The sequence below is a fragment of the Melospiza melodia genome, chromosome 5 (genome assembly GCF_035770615.1).
Source record: "Melospiza melodia melodia isolate bMelMel2 chromosome 5, bMelMel2.pri, whole genome shotgun sequence".
Taxonomy (NCBI): domain Eukaryota; kingdom Metazoa; phylum Chordata; class Aves; order Passeriformes; family Passerellidae; genus Melospiza; species Melospiza melodia.
In genome coordinates, this window is record NC_086198.1 from 69,771,907 (window position 1) to 69,779,729 (window position 7,823).

General features: G+C 51.8%; 1 protein-coding gene across 1 annotated transcript in view; it reads right to left on the minus strand.

Annotated features, from left to right (window-relative positions):
* The window catches only part of PDGFRA (platelet derived growth factor receptor alpha), a 34,626-nt gene extending 34,339 nt beyond the window's left edge, over positions 1 to 287 (minus strand). The window contains exon 1 of the mRNA XM_063157265.1: positions 64 to 287. The gene's annotated coding sequence lies outside the window, so the exon portion shown is untranslated. The remainder of the gene's footprint in view (positions 1 to 63) is intronic.
* Positions 288 to 7,823: the final 7,536 nt, after the last annotated feature.

The window sequence follows — 7,823 nt, forward strand, 5'->3', positions numbered from 1 at the left end:
CGGGAGAAAAGATGCAAAAAAAAAAAAGAGAAAAAGGTGGGGAAAATGCCCCGCACCTCTTACCTTCTCCTTTACAACCCGCAGCCCCAATCCTGCAGATTGTAAAACATCCAAAATATGTCCACGTCTTTTGTGACTTTCCCTGCTCAGCCGCGCTCTTTCCCTCTCGCTCGCCCTCTCTCCCGATCCGACTGTAATGGTCTCAGAAACCGCGTCCCGTAATTGATTCAATGTTATAGACCATCCTTCCAAAACTAATCATTTGCTTTAAGTAAATAGCTGTCAGGAAACGAAGCCCCCCTCCGTTCCCTTCAGAATAAGAGCTGCTGGCTCGCCCGGCGCCCCCAGCCCCGCGGGCGGAGGCGGGCGCGCCGGCGGGAGGCTCTTACGCAGGCAGGGGGGCCAGTCTCTGCCTCCAGATTTCAGGAGCCTCGCAGGGGAGGGGGAGGCTGGCCATATGGCAGGGGCGAGGGGGAGGAAAGGGGGAAGCGGGGAGTTTTGCACTGCAGGGGGAGAAAATAAAAAAAAAAAAAAAAAAAAAAAAAAGGAAAGAAAGGAAAGAAAAAAAAAAAAAGACCCAAAAAACTTTCATGAAAACTCAGAGTGCTCCCAAATTTCATGAATGAGTCTTCCCTCCTCAGACCCTCCAGGATGGTGGCTCGGGCGCCGGGCTCGATGTCCACGCTTACAGTGTGAGTTTATGGATGGGGAGTTTGATTTGGAAACGAATTCGCGGCTTCCTCGTGTCCTTTGTACACCGCTGCGCTCGGGGTCAGGCTAGAAAGCTGGACGGACGGCCGTGAGCCAGCCGGGACAGGAGGCACGGAGAGACGGGGGGAGAGACGAATCACTAACATTTATGAATGAAAGACACAACGAAAGGTAACCTTCGCCAGGAGAGAGCATCCCCAAAACCCTCAGCTCCGACGGGACCGAGAGCACTCTTCTCTTCGTCTCTGCCTTCGCTTTGCCCTGCTCGAACAGAGCCCAGTAATGACCAAGGCAGGGACCCGGCCGGGGCCGGAGGTGCCGGCGGAGGCGCGGGCAGCGCACGTCCGAGCCCGTCCCGTTTGAGCAGCTCCCGACGGAGCTTTGATCCCCGCCGGGGAGCAGCGCTGGCTATCTCTGCCTTGCTGGCCGTCGCTATCGCTGGCGATAAGGGGTGGCCGAGGGGCTGCCGGGGAGCTGCCCTCGCCGCCCTTTGGCTGCAGGCTTCGTGCGGAGCGCGGCGATGCGGCGGCCGCGGGAGAGGGGGCACTGCAGCCCCAGGAACGGAGCCGAGCGGGTCCCTGCCCGCCGCCTGCCTTCTGGGCAGGGCACGGGCCCCCAGATACCCCTGGGCCGGGGCTTCTCCCTTTTCCTTCCTTCCCCAGTCCAGCACCACACCACCCGCACCTTTTTCTCCCATTTAGTATTAAACAAAAGTTTGTTCTCGAAGTCAAGAGCCAGGACCCAGTGGCTTCTCTCTTTCCTAAGCGAGGGAGAGTTCAGCCTCTGAAACGAAGATGCCCCGGAGAGAACAGAGGCAGAAACGAGAACCACGTCCCAAGGATGCGCGCTCAGGGCTGAGGTGCCCCTGCCTGGGCTCTCGGGGCTCCCGGCCCTTTGCACGCCCTCCACTAGCGCGTCCTCGGCTCGGGCGAGAGCACAACCCCGCTATTGCTTCCACATGTTCCTTCAGGAAATCATCGGAGTCACATCTATGAGCAGCCCCTGGTCGGAATGCTAACAGGATACCGTAATGCTTGTGAATAAACAACAGGCTCCCAGAGAGTCAAAAAAACATGGAGAAAAAAAAAAAGAAAAAAAGAAAAAAGCTAAACCAAACAAACAAACAACACAGGAGAAAAAAACCCCACACCGCACCCTGGAACTCTCCATCTGAGAAGGCGAGCGCACCCAGCACCCTGAACCCCTTAATTTGAGGAGGGAAAAGCTTTATCATTACTTGGATCAGAGCTGCGGGCTCTGGCAAATTTAAACCCCTCGAAGATGAGCATCAGCTGCCTGAGCGCCGGGGCGATCCTGCAGGGCTCGGGCCGCGCTGTACCGGCGTGAGCGTGTGTGCTTCGACGTGCGGGGTGATTCCTGGCGAAACACCATCAGGATGGGATGTAATGCGAGAGTTACTCTTTCCAAAAGAAAGGAGCGAAAGGAAAGGGGAGGAGGTGCCTTCTGGTTGCAATTACCTGCCTTATTTGAATAATGCCTTTGTCACGATCATTATCGAGAGGTCGTTAACGGCTTCCACGTGGGATCTCACAAGACCCAGCCAAAACTAAAAATTGTGAACTGGGCGACTGGCGAGGCTGCCTGCTAGGCCAGTCTGGCCCTTCTGGCGGGGGCCCGACGGCTCTGTGGAGACAGGGACGGAGGTGCTCCGTGGCTCAGGGACCCTTGTGGGAATGGTGGCGCTTTCCCCGACGTAGCTTTCCCTTGCCCACACTAAGGGCCCGAGCACGGGGCCGGCGGGAGCTGGGCTCTGCCCGCTCTGGGCCGATCCCTCTGCGCTGTGCCTATGGATTGGTCCCGCGCAGAGGCGGTGGTAGTTAAAATAAACCCTCCAGGACGGCTGCTGAGCTCTGCCTCCCGCCCCGAGTGGTGCAGGGGGTCCCGTCCAGGGAGGCGAGGGGGCCGTGGGGTTAGCGAGAGGACAGGCTGGGGGTGGGGGGATTTTTTACCTCTCCCTGTCCTCCCGCCTTCCCCTCCCCTGAAGGGCTGCAGCGTACAGCATCCCGTTAGCTGTGTTTATGCGGTAACAGATGGAAGCTGTGCGTCTCAAACAGAGCGCGGCGCCCGGGCTAGAGCCGCTCTGGGCTGTTTGCGCTCCCAGCCTGTCCCCGGGCCGGGCGGGGTGTGTGTGTCCCCCTCCCCGGGCAGCGGGAGCACCGACGGCCCGCGTTATTGCGGGGCGGGCTCTCGGCTCTCAGGCCCTTCCAGGGGGGCTGGGAGCCTTCGAGGCCCCTTCACACCCCCCAACCTCCCCCGCTCAGCATCCCCCTCCCTGGGGAAATCACAATTTGTTTCAAGTAATAAATCCTTTCCTGCGGCTCTCTCCCAAGGGTGAGCCGGGGAGCGCTTAACTGGATAAGCCTATTGAACGAGCTAATAGGTGGCTTGTGTGGCCACCGGCGGGACCGGACAGGCCCGGGAGAGGGGGTGCCCCGGCCCGGGCTCCGAGGCAGCCCCGCTGAGGGGCCGCAGCCTTCTGACTGGATGGGAAGGCTCGTCTGGGTTTCATTATCGTTACCCACGTTCTGCGATGCACGGAGCAGTAGTCACCCTTTTTACCTTTTAGAGCAGGAACCCCTGCGTGAGGAGCAGCTACAGCCCGGAGCAGAGACCCCTCAAACCCCTGAGAGACGGAGAAAACACAGCGGCCTCACATCTGTGCTCACATCCACCGCCTAGGGAGGGAATCCAACGGCGAGGGCTGCCCCACCTGGAAGGAGAGCTAAGCACGGGAACTCAAGGGCCCGAGCCCCTCTGGAAAAGTGTTCTGGAGGCGGCAGGGTCTTGTGTACATTTACAGTCCTACCAGATTTTTAGATTTTTATTTCTTTCCATCTTTCCACGAGTACAGATTCCCTCATTTTGTTTGTTCAACAGAATTTGGCTCTGAATGGCAGGGATCCCGTGTCACTGGGAGGACAGGCAGCCAGACAAAAGAAATTAACTTTGCCCAGCCTGCCCTCCCTAGCCTTTATTTTTGTTCGCCACATGGCTGTTTGAGGTAGTTCCCCGCGCCCGTCGTTTTCCTTCCCCATGCCCGTCGTTTTCCCACCGAGGCCGCTGCTGCCACGACGTCGAGCTGTTTTGCTTTCATTGTTGCGTTTGGCTCTCGACATTACAAGATGCCAGAACAGCCGTGGAAGCCTTACTCTTTGGAAAACAGACTTTGTTTTTCCTTTTGCTCCCGCCCTGACTTTTTTGACTGCGACAGAATAAACACGTCGCTCTGGTCCAGAAGCAGGCTGAACGCAGTTTAGGGGCGAGGCAAAGCCAGGGGGAAGGGGCTGTTCCCCGCCCGGCCCCTCGCCGCCGCCTGGCTCCGCGCTGCGCTCCGGGCCCGTGCGGGGAGCCCCGGCCCCACGGCGGCACCGACGGGCGGGAGGCATCGCAGCCACACCGGGGCACCGCCGCCGGGCAGTGCCACCGCCCCGCGACACTAGAGGGCACCGCAGCCCGCGGGAGCAGCCGCCGAGCCCGGCAGGGGCCCAGAGACCGGAGAATGCGGCCCAGAGGGGCCGTCCGGGAACCGAATGACTCCTGCCCCGCAGGTCCAGCCCGCACCCGGCTCAGCAGCTCGGGGGATGTGGAGTGTTGCGAGCAAAGCAGAGAGATAAATTCCTCCCGTGCCGCAAATGATAAGTTTTCCCTCTGAAATCAAAGGATCGTCTGCTGATTCAGCCCAGGTTTGCCTTCGGTTCGTAACTCCCGAGACCATTATCCCTGCCTTTGTTCTTTCGAGCTGCAGCAATTAATGGATTACAGCAGGACAAAACCACAGCCAGACCAAGCTGCTTTCGTTCTGCAGCTATTCGCTATTAGTACCAGCTTTGCTCCCCTCGGGCTACTGTGCTTGGGAGCCCAGCCCTGAGTTCCGCACGGGGGGCTGGATGGTGTGCGGGCCACCCTGGATGTCGCTGCCGTGCTCGCTGTGACACGGTGGGCATGTGCCAACATCTGTGTCAGTGTCCGTCCCCACGTGCTCCTGGGCTGATCATGCCCACCATACATTCCTACCATGGAAGACCCAAGACAGGCTGAGCATCACAAAGAGTCAGACTCAGGAGAGAAAGGTCTCTGTTTATCGAGTACCCAGAGTTGCCCATGCTCCAGGCAAGGGATGACATTTTTCTGCTTCATCCCACAACAGATTTTCTTCTGACACTTAGTGATTAACACACACCTTTGGGGTGATTTCCTGTGGAAATGCTGGAGCAACAGCCAAGGTTTATTAATTGCAATTAGGTTTCTAAAAGGATCCTTCTCCTCACCCGATCTTTCATGCTCCAAAATACCCCTGCAAACAAAACATTGTCCCTCTTATTCTGTGGCATGGAGTGTTTCTGAACTTGGATCTGCCCCATCCCAAGGACTTGAGAAGATGGAAATGCATTAATGCTTCCTAAGAGCTTGCAGAATTGGAGTTTGTGTGGAGCCACCACTAGGAGTTGCAAGAGCTGCAAGGAGTTGTCACAGTCAGCAAAATGTTCCAGACCTGGAAATGAAAGCAGCCATTCCTCTTAGTCATTGAATTAGTTCACTCCTCTTACTCGTATTTACCGAGATCGTGCTGGAGGTATGCCAGCAGGAGGCACAAATCATGTTCATTCTCCTTGCAGCCCTGCATGTCTCCTGTACTCAAGGTTCTACGGCCCTAACCAGTGATGGAAGAAATCAAGCAGGCAGCAATCACACCTCAAGCCATCCAAAGAAGTGGCCAATGCCCACGTCCTCATTTTCCTTTTTTTATTAGGTTCAGGCACAGGAGAGACTGAAACATTGAAATGTCAAGGGAAGCAGTTCCTCTCTTTTTTTACTTCTCTAACAGACTGTTTGGCCTTTTTCTCCGAGATCCCCTTGTTTTAGTCTGCACCTCATGTAATTCTGCAGAGAGCACTTTCTGCCTCAGTTACATGATCACTTGCCTGTTTGTTGTTGACAATACTCCAGAGAACTCAGTTATATAAACTTCTCTTGAGCAAGGTGGTTGTGGAGAGAGAAATGAGAGAGTGAGATGAGAGGAAAATGCAGCTAAAGGTTCCCGTAACCATGCATGAGAAGTACACTTCAGGCTTTGACAGGAAAGCTCTGAAGTGGCTCAAGAACAGAGGATACAGCAGCATTTTAGTTGCATTATGATCCTTAGACTTCTGGCTTTCTTTTTAGTCAGATATTTTGCTTTTTAATCTACATTATCTTTTGAGAAAGAGTCTAATGTGGAAACTGGGCCAGATTCTGCTTTGTGTAAACCTGGTGTAACTCTAACTTCAAGGGAAATATTCCAGATTGAATCTGGTATAATTAAGATTAAAAATTGGCTCTGGAAGTCTTTTCTTTGGCAATAAAGTTAGAGAAGTTCTGCAAAGAAAAATAATTAAAACCAGGACTTTATTTCAGCACTCTTTTAAATAACATATGCTATAGACACTTTGAAGGCATTTGTTCTCTATGACAGCAGTATTTTAAAACTTTCACTTAGGTTCCACTGACCAAGTTAACCCTTGACAACCAACTGTGCTTAAAATGTTATGTACAGAAACTTTTAATTTTGCAGGATATTGTCCAAACAAAAACCAAATTCCATTAAAAGGATACAAATGCTGCTGTGGCAGTTGCAAGCTTCTGCTTGCTGCTGAAGTAATGAATTTCACTGCTCTAGCCACAGCACAAGCACTGAAATAATTCTGAATTTATACTTTAATCAACATGGGTTTTTTATGGTGCAAACCTTGTTATCTGACTGCTAAACACAACACATTGAGAAGGAGCAATTGTCTAGTTCCTTAGTATCCTTGGAAAGCTACCTCTGCAAGGAGTTCCTAGAGGAATGCTGAAATATTATAAATTGCTACCCAATTTTCTGTAAGAAAATGAGATGACATTTAACAGTTTCTATGTCCACTGTCACTCTATTTGTTAGGTCCATGCCCATCGTAGAAAATATGTCACCATAATTTGATTGCAATTGGTGAGAAGGTGCTGATCTATTTCTGTTAGGTCTGCCTTTCAGCCCCAATGAAATCACAAGGATATTTGTCATTCTCTTGACTGGCCCCAGATTTTAATCATGGATTAATCATATCTCTCTTTAGGGTGTGTAGGAAAAGAAGGGGTGAAGGGGAAAGAGTAATTTATCTTTGATTCCTTCTTGTGGGGTATGAAGAATATGTATTTGGAAAATGTATTTTGCTCTTTTTAAATGGGTTTGGCATGTAGAAGGAGTCAAATCTATTTTGTTATTTCAAAAGTACCTGAGTGTCAGGCCTTGTCAGCCTTCTTTTTTTGACTCCTTGCTCAATCAGTGAACAAAGACACCATGGTGAAGCTGACTCTTTCACAGAGCAATCTTTTAATCTCCCTGTTGAGCAGGTTTGTAGAATTAGGAAGCACCCTAAAACATCACATCACACAATCTCCTGTGGCAGTGAGCTTATCCACCATCCTTTCTCTGCCCTGCATGGGTGCCTTGGGAGGCTGCAGGGAGCAAACACAGGAGGAGAAACCAGGCTGCAGCTTTGAAAGAACATGTACTGAAAGAGCCAGGAAGATGGAGCCCATTCTGATTTTACACATTTGAGATTTCTTTCAGAGAAAGGGAAGTGTGGGGTAACCCCTCACCAACCTGGCCCCTATTCCCATCCACGTTTTTCTTCCTTTGTCCCCTGTTAACAGGCTAAGTGCTGAAGGAATAGCAGTAAGGATACAAAGCAATGCCCAGTTCAGAACAGTTCTCTTTGTCCATCAGTCATGGACACCAAGAAGAAGGAATAGGCACAGGTCACTTCATTTCTGTTTTTTATTTCACAGTCAAAGGAAATATGAGCATGTTCCTCTTATTGTCAAGAGAGTACAGAATATTCTCTCCCTCTCTTTGCAATAGCAGAAAGCATTTTTAAAGCCAACATAAATCCAAATAAATTCTTGCAATTCCTTTCCATCATTTCCATCACTAAACTTATATTTTTATTTTCTTAGTTATTTTTCTCCCAATGCATCACATACTACTGCAGGAAAAAGGTATTATTGAAATCTACACCTCCATGAAACTTGGTTGGGAATCTCTTGCTAAGCAAGCTTCAAGCAGAATCTCTGGT